This window comes from Acipenser ruthenus, chromosome 1 (assembly GCF_902713425.1).
Source record: "Acipenser ruthenus chromosome 1, fAciRut3.2 maternal haplotype, whole genome shotgun sequence".
In the NCBI taxonomy this organism is placed as follows: Eukaryota; Metazoa; Chordata; class Actinopteri; order Acipenseriformes; family Acipenseridae; genus Acipenser; species Acipenser ruthenus.
The window spans coordinates 98,035,104-98,054,523 of NC_081189.1; positions in this window are offsets into that span (position 1 = coordinate 98,035,104).

The window sequence follows — 19,420 nt, forward strand, 5'->3', positions numbered from 1 at the left end:
TAAATCCTAGATTGTAATCCTCCAGTAATTGTGACCTTTCCAACATATTTTATAGGCTTCAGAATGCACTGTGGGCTATGGACTGGCTTGATAGTCCCACTCCTAGAACAGGTACAAGAAGCAAGAGGCTGTGCTTATGTTTTGTTTTATTTTACCAAAAGCAGTTCATTATATACAGTAATCCCGCGGTAGAACACGCTTAAAGCTGGCAGGGGAGCCTTATACTTAAAATCATATGCTTTTCATGTATAAATAAAACACAGTGCACATTGCGGTGTATCCTGATTTGAACACTGCAGAAAATAACCTGATATGAAATAAAACAAACAAACAAAAAAAATGATTGCACTGTATAACAATATTAAATGCAAAATCGTACAGTACATTGCATTGCCTGCTAGGGCTTATTTTTAAATGTATAATATATGCAGTGCTGTACTGTAGCAGTACAAACTTGTACATAATAATAATTAAAAAGGTGCGCCTGCCCTGTGTATGTGTACAGATGTTATTGTAGTTCTTTTGAGAAGAAGTCTGTGGTTTTCTTTTGTTTTTGTGTCATTGTTTTGATGCACTGCGAAGCCTCTGGGTTGTTGATGGAGCAAATGTAACTGAAGCTGTGTTTTTACTGTTATAAACTAGTAGTTTACATATAAACCAAAGTTGTTTACATTTTAGTTGAATAGTTATGTCACACCTTTAGATACGTTAGGTCTTTTAATTATTTATTTCTTAGCAGACGCCCTTATCTGGGGCGACTTACAATTGTTACAAGATATCACATTATTTTTATATACAATTACCCATTTAGACAGTTGGGTTTTTACTGGAGCAATCTAGGTAAAGTACCTTGCTCAAGGGTACAGCAGCAGTGCCCCCCACCTGGGATTGAACCCACGACCCTCCGGTCAAGAGTCCAAAGCCCTAACCACTACTCCACACTGCTGCCCTCTGGTTTGCTGTTTGCTTACTGCATCAGAAACCAGGCAATCAAATCAAATACGATCAAATCAAATATGAGAACCAGTAAGTGTGCACCTGCCTGTAGCCATTCGAGTAGGGTTTATCTGATTCCATTTTCAGGAACTTGTAACTGCAATGGCTCATTTTTCAGGCAGTTAATGCACTGTGGTAACAAATTACATTTTATGTGGTAAAACAACATAGTTACTTTTAGTTATATATATATTTTTTAAAAAGGACTACGGCTAATGCATAACATTGAAATCAGAAAGCAAAATTGCAAGTCAAACCTGACATGTCACATGAACGCGCTTTTCATATCACCTTGCAAGAAAATAGCATCAGTGGAGGGATTGAGTGGGTTCAATAGCTGGACCGTGAAATAATATTTCCTAACCAAACAGAAAAAATAAATATCTCTGTAAAATGTAAACTGTGCCTGAGAAGTAAGTATTTGTAACTGTAACATATTTTTTTTTTCAAAATAATATTATTGTAACTAGTTCCAGTTTTGTTTAAGTAACTTCTAACTGTAATGGATACGTTTTTAAAAGTAACTTCCCCAACACTGACTGCAGGCCATCAACTAGTCTACAGTATAGGTATTGTGTAGTATACAGTACACAGCACAATTACCAGCCCCTAGCAGTATGTACAAAGCCTAAACAAATGGCACGTACATAAAATGGGTTTAGGACAGTATGTTTTAAATGTTTAAGCTTGAAATCTTGGCAGGAAGACCTCCCACAATCTCTGCATAACTTGTTGCTATAAGTAAGTATCATTGACCACCAGAAGTATCACAGGATATCTGAGCAGGATGAGAAGCCCTGTAACTGGTGCTGAAAGAGGCTTCCAGGATGAATTAGCTCCATCGCACACAACTAAAGCAGTCCAATGACAGGAGACAAATAGTGGAAACATTTCTTCCCTTCTGTATTAGTAGGTTATGTTTTATTAAAGAGCAAGTTGGTAGGGTACAAAAACCCAGAGATATATTTAATGTATATTTTCTGTGGGTTTTTTGTCATTGGTTACATTTTTTTCATTGTTCTTCTTGCAGGATAAAAAGATTGCAAACTTGAGTGTGTTTGAAAAAAAGCTGGTCGGTTGTGGAAAGTAAAGGAGAATTGTTTCGTAGTTCAATTGGCTAAGCAATTCCTTACTCCTCCCACCTTAACTGCTATGGGATGAAAGGCGCTATATAAATCCAAAGTATTATCTTTCATTTAAATAAAGAGCTTTTTTATACTAGGGGTACGCCTGGTAATTTTGGGAGTTCAAAGTGTTTGAAGACCCTGGGTCAATCACCCTCAAAAGGGTGAGAAAGGGCAATCTGGTACGGTAAAGGGGATTCTAAACCACCCAGGCAGCATTAGTAGATCTCCCACTGCTGTGGGTACACAAAATGCAAGACAGGTTGTTTATAATTAGGCTTGCTACTCTGTACCTGCCTTTAAAGCTGTAATTAACATTGTTAAACCATCTAAATTTCTTAATTACATCACAGATATCTGACGATAATGAAACGAGCTGAAACATGTTTCTATCTATACATTCCTTGAACAAAACTGATTGCTTTACACTCACTGTAAGGAAGATGTAGTCACTACACTACACACCACTTCATAAAATACATACATTCTGCCTGGAGAAGCGCATAACAGATGCAGAAGTAGCAAGAAACAATAGGGGGATTCATTAAGTGTTTGAATTAAAAAGGGCTCAATATAAATTTGGTGATATGGAGCAATGAACCTGCTAGCAGGGGTCTCCAATCCTGGTTGTGGCGGGTGTCTGGTGTCCCTCCTGGTTTTTGTTCCAACTGTACCCTAAATTAATTAATTGGACCATTTAGGCTTCCAATAAGCACTAAATTGGTCTAATTAAGTAATTTAAGACCTAAATTACTTAATTGGACCAATTAAGTGCTTATTGGAAGCTTAATTGGTAATTGCAGAACAATGTTTTTCCATTATATTTGCATATTATATTTGCATAGTCCAACTTTTTAAACAGTATCTATAGCCTACAGTATAAACTATCAGGAATAGATAAGGAAAATGTTGACTAATATAATAAGATTTATTTGAAGTTGTTGAAGGGCACTGGTCTCTTGAACCCCAAAATGCGAGACTGTTATGCGGTTCCATCCGAAAAAACGGGCCTGTGTCATATGTCATTTTAACATTGTGATCGAAGAGAGATAGACCTGCTTTCCAGAACCTTCCAATTAAAATATGATATGGTATTTTGATGTACTAATATAACAAACTATGTATGGGTGACTATTACTTGATACACATTTTATTGTTGTGCACAAATATAAGAATTGGCTTTCCGTGATGATGTACTTTTTTCTTTCAAATAGCATATATCTATAACAAAGGTGTGTAACCAAACTTTTATCATGGGCTGCATATCCAAAATTTAACCTAATGTCTATAGCGGGCCGCAAATTACTAAAGAATAATCTGAGTTTAACCTTTAGCTGCAATATACATAGGCATATATATATATATATATATATATATATATATATATATATATATATATATATATATATATATATATATATACTGTATATATATATATATATATATATATATATATATATATATATATATATATATATATACAGTATATATATTATTTATACAGTGCCTATAGAAAGTCTACACCCCCTTGAACTTTTTTTCACATTTTGTTGTGTCAGTGCCTCAGAGTTTCATGCATTTAAATGAGGATTTTTTCCACTTATCTACACACCATGCTCCACACTGTTATGGGGAAAAAAAGTTTTTATTGAGAAAAAAATTATATATTAAAAATACAAAACTGAAAGATCATAATTGGATAAGTCTCCATTTTTGATTGGATTTAGGTCGGAGCTCTGACTGGGCCACTCAAGGACATTTACCTTTTTGTTCCTTAGCCACTCAAATGTAGCTTTGGCTGTGTGCTTTGGGTCATTGTCATGCTGAAAGGTGAACTTCTGTCCCAGTTTCATCTTTCTTGCAGAGGGCAGCAGGTTTTCCACAAGGACTTCTCTGTACTTTGCTCCCTTCATTTTCCCTTCTATCCTGACAAGTGATGAACATGATGCTGCCACCACCATGCTTCACAGTAGGGATGGTGTTCTTTGGGTGATGCGCTGTGTTGGGTTTGCGCCAAACATAACGCTTTGCATTTAGGCCAAAAAGTTCAATTTTAGTTTCGTCAGACCACAAAACTTTTTGCCACATGGCTACAGAATCTCCTGAGTGTTTTTTTTACATACTTCAAATGGGATTCAAGGTGGGCTTTCTTGAGTAATGGCTTCCTTCTTGCCACCCTACCATACAGGCCAGATTAGTGGAGTGCTTGGGATATTGTTGTCACATGCACACTTTGACCAGCCTTGGCCATAAAAGCCTGTAGCTTGCAAATTGGCCATTGGCCTCTTGGTAGCCTCTCTGATCAGTCTCCTTCTTGCTCGGTCATCCAGTTTGGAGGGAAGGCCTGATCTAGGCAGGATCTTGGTGGTGCCATACACCTTCCACTTCTTAATAATCATCTTGACCGTGCCCCAAGGGATATTCAAGGTCTTTGATTTTTTATACCCATCCCCTGATCTGTGCCTTTCAACAACTTTGTCCCAGAGTTCTTTTGAAAGCGCCTTGGTGCTCATGGTTGAGTCTTTGCTTCGAAATGCACTACCCAGCAGAGGGAACCTACAGGAACTGCTGAATTTATCCTGAAATCATGTGAATCACTACAATTTAACACAGGTGGAGGCCACTTAACTTAGTGTGTGATTATGAAGGCGATTGGTTACAGCTGAGCTAATTTAGGATTGCTATTACAAAGGGGGTAGACACTTATCCAACCAAGCTATTTCGGTTTTTATTTTTAATTAATTTTCTACACATTTCTAGAATATTTTTTTCACTTGGAAGTTGTGGGGTAGGATGTGTCGATCAATGAAAAAAAAACTATTTTAATGCATTTTAATTCCAGGCTATAAGGCAACAAAAGGTGAACATTTTGAAAGGGGGTGTAGTGGGTGTAGACTTTCTATAGGCACTATATATATACAGTATATGCAATTTCCCTTAGGATTACCGTTAATTGTATTTCGTACTGCTCGATACACATCACAAACATAAAAAATATACAAAACAATTAAAAACAAAGCATTAATATCGTACTGTTATATACACACGCATTGCACAACAATACCAAACAAATTAGATATCTACTTGCTGAAGCGGTTTTTATTTTAGCAGAATTAGTTGGCGACAAGCTGATGAGAAGCAATTACCCTCCACAGTACGAATTAAAATGGCGTGCTGCTTTTTAAACCAAAGTTTCAAAAAATATTTACTATTATTTTCATAAGATCCAGTTTATGGTAAACTGTACATGCATGACTTAGAAAACTCGGGTGTCAGCTGAGAAGAATATCCCAAAAGCTGGGCTGAATTAGAAAATGCAATGCAGTCCAGAATTTCAGACTTTATCTAAAAACCAGAGCGGCCCAGAATTTGGGACGTAAATGTAAACAGGGGCAGACTATATGTAAAACTGTGATTACATTAGAGATAAACTAATGTATCCTGTAACAAAACTGTAATAGTGTGGAAGATATATATTTGCAATTAAAATATATCGCGCAAATGATTATAGATATATGCTATTTGAAAGAAAAAGTGCATCACCACAGAAAGCCAATACTAAAATTTGTGCATAACATGATCATTTACATAAAGTAATAACCCATAGTCTGTTATATTAGTACAGCAAAATACCACATTATATTTTAAATGAAAGGTTGCGGAAAGCAGATCTCTCTCTCTCTGATCGCAATGTTAAAAATGCTAGCAAGCTTTCTCACTCGTTTGACGACATATTCCTCAGGGGCGTAGCTAGGATTAGATTTTTACTGAGGCAAAAAAAAAAAAAAAAAGTTGAACAAACCTCTTGCCGATCCTGTTCAAGTTACAAAGGTAAAAGTTACCATCTTATAAAGCCTGGCGACTTTTTGCAAACTGCAAAGCAATATTAAGCCCCTTGGATGTTAAAATTTGATGACCCATATTATTTCAAAGATTAAAACTAATTGTCTCCCAGCAAAACCACAGCAACCTAAAATGACCATATTCACACTGTCAGAAATATGTGATTTTAAAAGGACAAGAATATAACATCAATATTAATAAGTAGATGGGTTCATACCTTTATTAACTTTGCATTTGGTTCACTGCTTCTTAAGTTGCCTTACACTGCTGGGACTGGTATCTGCTGCTGACCGGTAAGACTGGTGCTGACACTGCTGGGACTGGTGCTGACACTGGTGGGACTGGTGCTGACACTGGTGGGACTTGTGCTGTTTGTGTACAATATTTGTATGACTCTATAGTACTTTGACAAGGTATTCACCAAAAATAACAACGATAATAATAATAATAATAATAATAATAATAATAATAATAATAATAATAATAATAATAATGTGATGTTCCCACCTCTGAACGCTAGATCTCCTCTGAACTTTTACACAGTTTCTCAATCAATTCTAATATTCTTTTGTCAATATAAATTGACGATAGGAAGTAGTACAGTGCTTCAGGCGGGGGAAACCGGTCGCTTAGGTACCGGTGCTGCCGAGCGCACAGGCCGGGTCAATACAGATGCAAATACACAGCCACTATGCTATAATAAAACGCTATGCTATAGCATGTAGGGTGATACTTGGACGAGCTGACTGTCAGGTTAAAGTGACGAGAAAAAAAAATACATACAGCGAGCTATCCCGCTTTAGCTACACATTTAGTGTGCTGGCGTTAAAACATTCTACATGGCAGAAAAAAAAAATTATCAAAACGTATTGCAGCTAAACATCACATTGCACAGGGGAAAAAAACAACACATATAAATGATAAATTCACTTAACGTTGATTCTTACCAAGAGTTGGCTTCTTTAGAAAGAAATGTGTAATTAGTTGTTTTTTTCTCCATTTCATGTTAGTGCTACACTGTAAACCAGAGTACAGAGTAACTTGGGAAACTGAGAAACGTCTTTGTGGCGCGAATTTGACATACCACTGTCTGTACAGCCCGAGATCACAGTAAAGCGAAGAAATTAAAAATAATATTTTATATATCTCAATTTTACACTCTTAAAAAAAAAGTGGGTACGTTTTTTTTTTTTTAATCTTTTTTTTTTCGTCTTCACAATTAAGAATTAAACCAATTTTTACCAAGGCGGCCGCCTCGACTGCCTCAATGGACGCTACGCGCCTGTTCCTGTGACAGACATGGACCAATCAAAACGCTAGACTGTTATGCGGTTCCATCCCAAAAACCGGGCCTGTGTCATACGTCGAAATGGTTAAGCAAGAAACGTGAAAAATGCAATATTCTGTTTATTTATTAGTATTTTATTATGATTTCTTCTTGTATTCTATGAACGTCTGTGAATTGGGCTACATAACAACTACTGCTCGAACAAAATAGAAAATGTGAAAATGTGTTTAAAACTTCAGAGGGCTTCATTATCAAGTAGAAAAAAAAATATATTTATTTACTGGTAGTATGTAAAAAATACAAACTACAAATTTATTTATCTTACTGTATTAATGTATTTAATTTAAAGGTATTTATAACAGATATAAGAGATTGATTTCTCCTGTCACAAGAGAACTCGGAAACGCTACAATATCTATCTATCTATCTATCTATCTATCTATCTATCTATCTAGATATCTATCTATCGGCAATTGCGGCACTTACAATTGCATCTATTTGTTAACAATTTTTTAAAGCATGTGTGAAGGGTAGCTGTGTGGGGACATCAGGCCCGATGCAGGAAGGACTCAGACAGAGACACTGCAGGTAAGGTGCAATGGCGCTTGCGCCGTTTTATTTTAACAAACGCAAAAATAAAGTAAAAGGTTTAACAAAAACACACTTGCTCACAGAGCGAAACAAAACAAATCCGGAACACAAAACAAAATAGCCAATACAGGTCAGGCTGGGCAAACGCTGTCACTGATCCTGTATGATTTTAATTTCTGTGCTCTCCTGTGTACTTCCATACCTCAAACTGAGAGCGCTGCCGTGACCGAGGGGTTTAACTAGCTAGTAATTATTCTATTACCCCTCGGCCACAATCTGCAAGAGTTTATTAATTGGGTGTGACTGCCAGCTAGTTTAACAAAGCACTAGCCGATAGCCACAAACTGCCTAATCTCGCCTCTGCCAGAAACAAAACAAATGGCTTTCGCCATCATTATATATATATATCTCATACTACAAAATAGTATGAGATATATAAAATAAAAAAATACATTTTAATTTAGCAGGGCTTTGCCCTGCCCCCTTTTCATGTGCAGGGCTTTCTACCGCCCTGCTACAGCGTGTTTTAATACAGTCGCAATTATTGCTGTCATTTCCCAGTCCACATTTTCTCGTACGTTCACAGTAGTCTTCAATGCATTTTTTGAGGCGAACACCCAAATACCTATTTTTCCCTAAAAGCAGGTTGTACTTAAAATCCTTGAAAACAAATTTCTATGATATTTCTGGTTTCCCCAACGTGTTGGGAGCAATAGACTGCACACATGTGCCGTTAACCCCTCCAGCTCATTCTGAACGTCTGTATAGGAATAGGAAACACACCTATTCTATTAATGTGCAGGTGGTTTGTAATTGTGCACATTTTAGCACTGCACCCCTGACTAACTTAAATAAAAACGGTCAGTATACATTTGGCTTATAGATACTGTATAATGCAAAATGTGTTGCTTGTCCCTTGAAATTTGTATTAACGAGAATTGACTGTCCTTCTGTAAGTATGTAACGGCGATTCAGTTTGGACTGCTTGGCACTGGACGCTGGGAGGGGAGCGGGAATGTTGGTGTGTGTGTGCTGTCCTGTCTTCCTGTCTTCCCCGCGGTTTGTGTGTGTCACCCTTCGTGAGTCTGTGAGTGGAAGCGTGTTTTGTGTCTAGCAATGCTGGCGTGCTGCCTAGGGTATCACGTGCACAGTGCAGCTGTATGTAGAGAGGGGTCTGTGTTTGCTGCGCTGTGATTTGTGTTCGGTTCCGCCGGTCAGTTGCTTGCGCGGGACCGAGGGTCTGAGCGATTGGTCAGTGTGTATGTAAATATGCCCATGTGTGTGTGAGCCAATAGGGCTCGAGGTGAATCCCTATTTAGGAGCCCCCTGCCCGCATCTCTGGTGTTGTGTTGTGGGTGTGTTGTTGATGTTGATTAACTGAGCTTTATCATTTTGCCTGCTGTACCAGTTCAATAAACATAGCGGTTTTAACTGCTTTGAACTACAACCTGTTTGTCTTCATTTATTCCTACTGTGGACCAGATATGCCTCAGCTACAGTATCATAACTTGTGAATGCAGCACTATGATCTATTTTGTATTAATTGACTAGGCTACTAAGTAGGCCAAGTTAATAATAATAATTAAAAAACGATAAAATAATTTAGTTTCTATTTAAAGTAATATTTTATTCACATTGTTCACCAATTTCTACAATGCAGCAGTGTGATTTATTTTGTGTTCCCGGTAGCCTACAGGCTAAAGTAAAAAGAAAGTGTGCTAGGTATTCATTTGATTTTACTACTGGACTCTACTGTGTAGGCCTACTGTCCAGATTTATATTTTTTCAAAATGTAATGGGAAGCCTAACCAAAACACATTAGTGTTATTTCAGCACAATGATTTATACATTTAAAATATATTGAGCACTATAAATGTATGTGTGTGCAATTTTATTGTATTTATTTAATCCCGACACCTCCTTATGTCAGGTAAACATATCTGGTTTAGTGAGGGGCTACTGTATGATTATGAAAAGCTTATTGCTAGAAACACATTTTTTATTTGGGGGTGAATAATAATTTATTCGAAAAAATGTTGCGCGACTCTCACAATGTTACAGATCTCACGAAGATGATGCAACAAATATTTAAATTAGTATGTTGCGGCTCTCTTTATTAACATATTTTCTCTCGGTACATACACAAAATGTATACTTTGCAAATTGTTGCAACAGAAATGCATATTGCGGTATGTTTGCGCTGCGTCTGGCCCATCTTAGTACATCTACCCCTTTATATGTAATGTCCAATGCGCCAAAACATATCAGAAAGCAATTTGGGATATTGGAGGATACACAACAAATGTAGTTCAGTATTACAGCATCCACACTTCTTAACTGATTTTGTATTGATTGAATGTCACAACCTTTTTTTAGAAATGGTTTAGTTACAGAATTCTAAACACTTATCTTCCCCTCTTCAGAGTGCCTTTTTTTACTGCAGTGCTTGTTTCTCTAGTATCCTCTAGTGGATAACTGAATGCATTGCATAGCATTTACAGGTATGGTTAGTATACAAGTAGACAAGAAATAAGTTAACCAAGATTAAAGATATGTAAGTGTATCAGGATTTAAAAACAGCAAATATATATCTCATATTGCCTTATGTTATATGTGCCATATGATGCCTTAGATTATTTATTAATTATATATTATTTGTATATTTGTAACTAATGTATCTGAACAACAAACTATAAATAAATATTCAGGTTGTTTGTGTAAGGGCCGTGACTTAAAGTCCTCAGGAATATGTGCATTGTATTCTTCATAAAAACAACTCAAAACAAACGTGCTTTAAAAGAAAAGTAAGCAATCAAATCAAACTTCAGTTCTCTGTAAACAGGCCGTCACTCACGGTCGTTCGTTTGTCCCCAATATGCAAGACCCACGACACAGAATGGAGTTTAAAGCGCTGACGCGCTATTTTTTATAAACAAAATAAACAAAAACAAACACCTAGCTCTATTCGAGCAATAACTAAAACACAAAACAGGAACCTAAACTATAAAACAGGACAGCTAAGCCGTTTACCTGTAACACAAACAAAAGATTCAAACAAAACCACACAGGTTTACACAGCACACACTTTTATCTTGATTGCTTGGAAACAGCACACCTTCTGTCTCCTACTCAGCAGCCTTGAGCAGACTGACTGTACCTCTTAAATACCCTGCACCTGGTTCTAATTTACAATTACTACCAGGTGCAGGGTATTTAACAAAATTAAACAAACTGTGCATAAGCACATGTTTTATGCAGGGATGATTTTAACCCCCTCCCTGCTGTGTTACATCTCATAATACAAGTAGATGTTGTTGGTCGTCTTCTCTTTCAGGGATCCAGGGTTACATCCGTAACCTAACGTTCCCTTTCAATTTGATGACAACCAACAACCATACTTTTGGGAAATTATATCAAAGCCGTCGCGAGGGAGTATGAGCGGACAGCATATGAAGGACGTCTCATTACTGCCATCTAGTGTTGGTGGTGTAAGCATGCAACTTCAAGGACACTTGTGCCCAGCTAGCCGCAGTACAAATATCAGTCAATGATGTAGCCACACCTCTGGTAGAGTGCGCAGCCACCCTCCCAGGTGGGGGTAGGCCGGCATTAGTATACACAGTCGAGTCTGTGTCCACAATCCAATGGGACAGCCGCTGCTTAGAGAGGGCTTGGCCTCGGGTCCTTTCACCATGACAGACGAAGAGCTGGTCAGACTGACGCAGCACTCTTGTTCTATCCACATAACCTCTCAATTCCCGAACAGGGCAGAGGGAATTCAATCTACTATCCGTCTCCTCCGCAAAGGGAGTAGGATGGCAAGCCTCTAGTTCCACTGACTGATTCAACTGAAAAGCTGTAATCACCTTAGGGAGGAAAGCAGGGTTTGTGCGCAACTATACCCTGTTGCCATTGTTACAAATACGCATACAGGAACTGTGCACTGACGATGCCTGTAGCTCACTGACCCGCTTAGTGGAGGTGATAGCTACCAGAAAGGCTGTCTTCATAGAGATATTTCAACTCTATGGAATGTATAGGCTCAAACGGGGCCTTAGTGAGAGCTCCATTCCGGGAGGACGTCCTTCCTAGAAGGACGTAACCGCCGAGCACCCTATAGAAAACGGGTCGCTGGTTTATGAGCGCCCGGGGATACTGAGTCAATGGGGACATGGCATGCAAATATAAGTACACTTTCAACGTAGAGGGGATTTACCCGCCTCTAACAGATCTTGCAGAAACTGTAAAATAATTGCTATAGGGCAATAGATGGGATCATGACCTCTGGTCATACACCAATTTTGAAAATGGTACCGATGCCAGGGGCACTTAAGCACCAAGGGCGTCGATGCACTGAGGCGTTGAGGCTGTAGGGCACCAGGGCACTGAGAGCACCAAGGTTTCGATGATACTGATGCCAGGGGCGCTTAAACACCAAGGGCATCGAGGCTCTGGGGCACTGGGGGTGTCAAGGCATCCATGCTCTAAGCACATTGGCCAAAAGGCACCGAGGCCACTGATGTATTGCGATCTGGAGACGCTAAGGTGTCGAGGCGCTGAGGTGTTAAGCCTTGGGGACCAGGGGTGCAGGAGCACCAAGGTACTGAGGCCCTGGAGCACCACGGCACTTAAGGCTGGGCACTGGGGAACAAAGCCACCTAGGCAGGAGAGCTCTAGAAATCGCCAAAGCACCAATGTACGGAGGCTCTGAGGCCCCGAGGACCCGAGGGTACCAAGGGTGTCAAGGCCGAGACACTGGGGTGCCACGGGCGTCCAGCACCAGGGTACTGAGCTATGTGTCTGGCTAAGGAATCACACAACCAAAGCAGTGCGTAGCCTACGACGGTGTGGTGCCTACAGACAGTACAGTGCATGCAGTCACACAACCAGTGCAGTGCATAGCTTACAGCAGAGTGGAGCACTGTATAATAGCGTCTGGGTAGAGTGCAGACACAGACGGTGCAGTGCGTAGCTTACAGTGGAGTGGAGCACTGTATAATAGCATCTGGGTAAAGTGCAGACACAGACAGTGCAGTGCGTAGCTTACAGCGGAGTGGAGCACTGTATAATAGCATCTGGGTAGAGTGCAGACACAGACAGTGCAGTGCGTAGCTTACAGTGGAGTGGAGCACTGTATAATAGCATCTGGGTAGAGTGCAGACACAGACGGTGCAGTGCGTAGCTTACAGTGGAGTGGAGCACTGTATAATAGCGTCTGGGTAGAATGCAGGCACAGCTGGTGCAGTGCGTAGCTTAGAGTGGGGTGGCACAGCCAGACGTGGAAAAAAGAAGACAGGGAAAGAAAAAACTACTTTTTTTTTATACCTACGCACCGCTTTTATGGGTGAGTGGTTCGAGTGTGCGTGGGGTCTACTCAACAGTAGGACCAGGTAATACCAGGCCTAATGGAGGAAGCACACTTTTTTTTTTTTTTTAAACTGCAGTGCAGTAACACACAGACACTCAACAGCAAGCTTTAGTGAGAGGGTTTTTTTTTCTTTTTTTTGGAAAGCAGTCATTCAATAGTAATCAGCAACCTCTAGGGGCAGACTAGGCCGAGCACAGCGAGTGTGCGCACCGAGGTAGCCCAGAGTCCTCGACTCCACAGCGGATGCAGCAGAGCTGGGTCTCACTGGAGGATAGCTCTCTCTCTGATTCTATTTTTTTTCGAAAGCTGCTCTAGGCAGAGAAAAAAGAAAACACATTTGGAATGCCCAATTGTTATTTGTATCCCGGCATCTCGGGAAATGGAGGCTGGAACACGTGTCCTCCAAAACATGCTCCCGCCAATCTGTCATTTTTCACACTGCAGATCCACAGCGAGGCCACCAGACCTATAGTGATGGAGGACAACACAGATCTGATGGCTCCACTGCAGAACCGCAGGCGCCCTATCGACCACCGGGATTGTTGGTGCGCGGTGAACAGTGGATTCCCCTGCCGACCTAAGCCCTTCCTACCTGGGCGGTGCTCGGCCAGTTGTGCGCTGCTCACCTAGGAACCCCCGGTGACATCCAGTGACATAGCCTGGATTCAAACCTGCTATCTCCAAGCTATAGGGTGCATCCTGCACTCCACGTGGAGCGCCTTTTTTATATTTTAAAACGGAGTGTCATTGCGTTAGCTCAGGCTTCAGCTGTCGAGTCCTGATTCTGGGGAAGTGGCAAGCCGACTTCCAGCAATAATTTGCCAGGGAACTACAGAAAGCTCTAAGAAAGTTTTTAAAAAAAAAGTCGATCACACAACTGGAGGAGGTTAGTTACACCTACCTTACTTACCTGGTTGTGAGAAGCAAAAGAGAGTGAGATCTCCGTGCAGCGACTGTTTATTACTTTCTCATTTACTTTATAATAGCAGCTATTTATTACTATCAGCAGCTTTGATATAAAATGCTCACTGAATGACAGTATGCTGTGGCAGGCAAATCCCAAAAGTATGGTTGTTGGTTGTCTTTGAATTGAAAGGGAACTGAGTTATATTTACCTTACAATTAAGGAAGCTGCATGATTACCAGTATTTTTTTTTTTTTTTTTTTTACTCTATAATTGGTGACTGATTTACATGAGGGAAGCAATCTTTTACTTAGTTTAGTCATTGACCCCACACTTTCTTATCGCACGTTTATACTTTTTTATTTAGCAAGCTGTTTTGGGTCATGCTTTAACAATTTAACAAATGTTGCTCAACTTTTGTTTATGGTTAGTTAATACATAGTAACACATTTACAAACTAATACAAAAATAAGGCCAGTCAAAAATGTTTACACCCCTAGGAATTATGAACTCTAAGTCAATCATATCTTTCAAATCGGTTACGTTTGTTTTAATGGCAGTTTTAAAGATGTTATTTAGGAATATTTTTAAAATAAGACCAGGTTTTTGTTTAACTTAAATCAGCAATTTATTTGTTAACTTAAGCAATCAACTTGAACTCATTCACAACCGTAAAAAATGAAGACAGGCATACATAACAAACAACAATAGCATTTGTCCAAATATTTGGACCAGTTCCAGAAGTTCTCGAGCTTTTGCACTGTTCTTAAAAAAAGACTTGTATGGAGCTAACATCTCAAATTTGAATATTAAGTTTGTCTGCTAAGAAATAAATAATAATATAAACTGCAAGCTCCTGCTACATTTTTTCTCTGCATCCTCATCTCGTCTGCATTTAAAAAGTTTGAGATGTACACAAGCGTGTTGCCATGACGACCGGCTTGTTTTGAGAGAGAGACGGGGATCAATAAAGTGGCGTTCTTCATAGAGTAGTACCCCAGAAAAGTTAGAAATATAAAAAAAAATTAAAATAAGAAAATGTCAGTCACCTTCTGCCACTAACAAAATAAATTTGTGTTTATTTTTGGTTCCTTGGATGGTGATGGTGAGGTGGCAAACGCTGTGTGTATTTTGTTTTATTTTGTGTGTTGTGCGGTGCTGTTATTTAAAGGTATGTATTTTGGCACAGGTGTTTAAAGTCGGCAGAAAATGGTTAATTATCTTCCTTGCCAAATCACTTCAAGTGCAGACTGACTGAATGATTTAACAAGCAATCAAGCCCAAGCACAGGTGTATAAAGGAGGCACAGATGTTTGTTTTGGCCATCGTGTCTTTTTGTTTCTGTAAATTGTTTTGTTTTTGCTGAACTGTTTTATTTAATAAATATGCACATCAGCGCTTCACTCACAGTATTATTGTCTTTCTCTTCCTGGTCTGACGTCACCACACGCCATCCTGGTTAGAGGATGGAGAATTGTTTCTCTAAAATACTGTAGTGAACCCGCTGTAATTGGACACATTTCAGGATCACACAACAACTGGACAGGACTGTTTGTCAGCATTTCTCTATACACCACCAATACACCCACATACACTTCACCATGCTCTACAAAGTATTAGCTTGCAGGCTCTCCTTAAGGCGTATCTTTTGGTCAGTGGCTTATTGTGAAAAGTGGAGATGGCTTACATTGACTCTACATTACATTGCTCTATATATATATATATATATATATAAAAAACTTTAAATGCAAGTAATGCCTCCACGATACCAGATTTCAGCCCAGAAAAATAGGTTTAAATAGTGCACCTGTCCGTGGTTAAAGCTTGTTTTCCAAACAAACTAATTATCGCTCACTTTAAGTGCCCACTACGATTATCGCCCTTTATTCAGAGCGGGGTGCCTCATTTAAATATATTATCATGCATTACCATACACACCACATATTCATTCTGATTAGTGTGGCACAATTAAATCAATGTGCGCCTGTAACAGGGCGAGGTGCCCTGTAAAAAGTATTTATTTTTAGAACGGGGTTTCCCCCTCCGCCCCTGTGTTATTTTGTATTATTATTATTATTATTATTATTATTATTATTATTATTATTATTATTATCATTGTGTTAATGACGGCGTGCGCCGTGTTTGTTATTGTTTTGTTTAAGGACGGCGTAGCCGAATGTTTGTTTATATTTGTTTAGTAGCGTGGATGGGTAGACCCATCCACAGTAATTTAAAAACTTGTGCAGATTGTGGCCGAGGGTAATAGAATAATTGCTAGCTAGTTAAACCCCTCGGCCACGGTATAAAAAACCTGCAGCTCTCTGCGCTCGGGGTGGGTGTACGAGAGGAGCGAAGAGAGCGAGGAGAGCGAGCGAAAAACAAAACAAAAAAAAAACAAACAAACAAAAAAACAAACAAACATAGGAACAGTGAAGGCAATCTGCCCAGCCTGACCTGTGTTTTATTTATTTGGTGTTCGAGATTTGTTTTTTTTTGACTGTTTTCTTTTGCTCTGTGAGCACAGTGTTTTGTGTTTAAAATATTAATTTCATTTTTTGTATTTAAATAAAACGGAGCGCCGTGTCATTTATTTTAATCTGCAGTACTGGTGTGTTTACCTTCCTGCTTCTGCCATGACGTCACCGCCCAGCCACCCTGTCACAGCGCCATTAAATGCCCACTATTTCACTCAATAATGAATACAATTGCAATAGTAAATACGGAAATCTAATCTCGTAAATGAGGCCCTTCAGGCTTTAAAGGCTGGTGATTTGCTTGGCAGTCCCAGTCAGTAAAACAAATATTAACAGCATAGTAAATGACGTAGTTGTCTTTGTACATCACTTAATTGACTGCATGCAATTTAGAAGTGTCTCATACTGTTACACAGCCTAAATGTGTAATCTGCATTTTAATAAATAGGACACTGAATGATCATTCGTGGTATATGGTTTTTATTCCCCGATGTCTGAAATAATTTCTATAGTTGTTTTGATTTAGAACCCCAAGTTTAGTCAAGAAATGCCAGCTACCGATCTGCCTGAGTGATTTATTCAGACAGCTTGTAGCCCCTTCATTAACATCGGAAACAACAGAGAGGCTGCAAATTGTCAGGGTTCAAAATGAATCTGCATCAAAGCATAGCCTGTTGACAATGAAAGTAAAGATCTGCCAGGTAGAACAATCCCTGAATTTAATTGATTTCATATAAAAATGATATTAATATGGCTGCGGGTGTAGAGTTACATTAAGGTATTAAGAAATCAAACATTCATTCCCTCAGCATGTACTGCCGATGTAATAAAGCCACACCCTCTAAACGTTAAACAAAGGTAGATCTTGCGAAACTGCTGCTACCTGAATGTCATGATGTCAGTTGCCAGAGAACTGTTTTTTGGCAAGTATGTGTGGATTCAGGTAAAACCTGAAACATATTAAGTTATCCTATATTTGTGCACTACAGCAGGGCAGTTCCTTGGCAGCTTACACACTACACTGGGATGGGGGAGAGGTTGAGTAACTTCAGGGTGTTTTGTTAATGTCTTTTTTTTATTTATTTTTTGCTTGTTTTTCTAAATTCAGTGTTTATTCAAGTGGTCAGAACATCATTTATATAGCAACTGCTGTCCTTGCTGACTTAATAAGTTCTATGCAGCAACTATAGTCTGAAACTAACACATTTGTGAACTGATAGTTCAGGGTTCAGGGGATTTAGTGTAAAAAACATTACACTGCACTGCATGCTTATTACCAATAGGTTCTAGCACTATACAAATTCCACAGGTTAACCTTTTATACACTGGTGTGTGTATTTACTTCTAGACAAATAAAGTGACAATACTTCACTCGTGCCACGTTTCAAGTACTGTTTCATTGTAAGGTCAAGATTGTTGCATTAAATTATGAACTGGCAAAACAAATGCAACGTACTGTTGCTGTTGTGAAGTCCTAACTGTAGAAGAGTGCATGCAAGTCACTGCGTAAAACTTTAAAAAACAACAACAACAAAAATAAACCTCATTATGGTCACAGGTTTAATATTCATCATTAAACAAGGAACGAAACCAGCTTAGTTTGGCAAGTGTCTCTGTTGCCTTGGGAACTCATGCCCCCTGTTGTTCTTTAACCAATCCTGCTCAGACAAGGTTGTCTTAAACATTTTTGTTTCAAATGTACTTTTCGCATGAACAGTTTCAGAACGACTCAGGCATGGTTTGACCTTGGAGCCCTAAAGTTAACCATTAGTGAAGGCAGTCGACTCAAATGATTGAAGATAAATGCTATCTATAAGAAAGCAAAGGTGGGCAGAAAATGTTTTGTAAAACAACACTAATCCTGGAAGAATACTGATTTCAATAACCTTGAAGCTCAGAACATTTCTCTATCAAACATTTTAAAACAATGGGATAAGCTACAAATAATGAAGTGTGTCACCCAGCCTGTTTGTTCTAGCAAAAGTTACATTTCACTTCATGACAAGATTGAATTAGTCTTTTTTAGCAATATATACATATGTGTATATGTGTATGTATAAGCTATATACAAAAGAAATATACACAGAGAATATAGTAGTACCTGATAAATATAATATAGTATATGTCATTCACAAACATTTTCTTTTAAAGGCAAACATACATTTTTCACCACATTACAGCTAGCAGGGAAGATGATATGTGTGCAGAACATTTGAGAACATGGCACTGCAAGTACTGAGAAAAAAAAGCAATTAAGTGGACAAAGGGTATTCACAGAAGAATGTTTTTTTTCTAGTATTAACAATAATGGTTTTTGAAACCTTAATACCCATGTAATCCCATCAAAGGAAACAATACATCAGAATTGATTTAATCACTCCCTATAAGGCCCTTATAATTACATTCCATCCACTAAAAACCTTGCCATTAATGTTCATATCACTAATCAGCTACTTGTGGAGTTGTGTTCATTTTCCAGAACAGCTTTTTAAATTTGAATGTCCCTTCATCTTGAGGAGTTTTGACTGACAAGTTACATGTTCTTCAATTAAAAATATATAATAGTTTAATTAATTTAAACCTAAAAAACAATATAAAACTGTGTATGGGTGAAAAATATTTATTCTTTTTGAAGGTATACAATAAATAACTATCTTTTAAAGGGGATAATTAATTTTATAATGTATATTTATACACTTTTACTAAATAATTAAATTAGAAGTAATTTACTGTATTTAGCTAAAAAACATTACTTTTACCAAGCTGGTACTTTTTTTTTTTTAGTAACCTTTACCTGTAATTAACTCTTTACCCCTCAACAAACTCTCAATG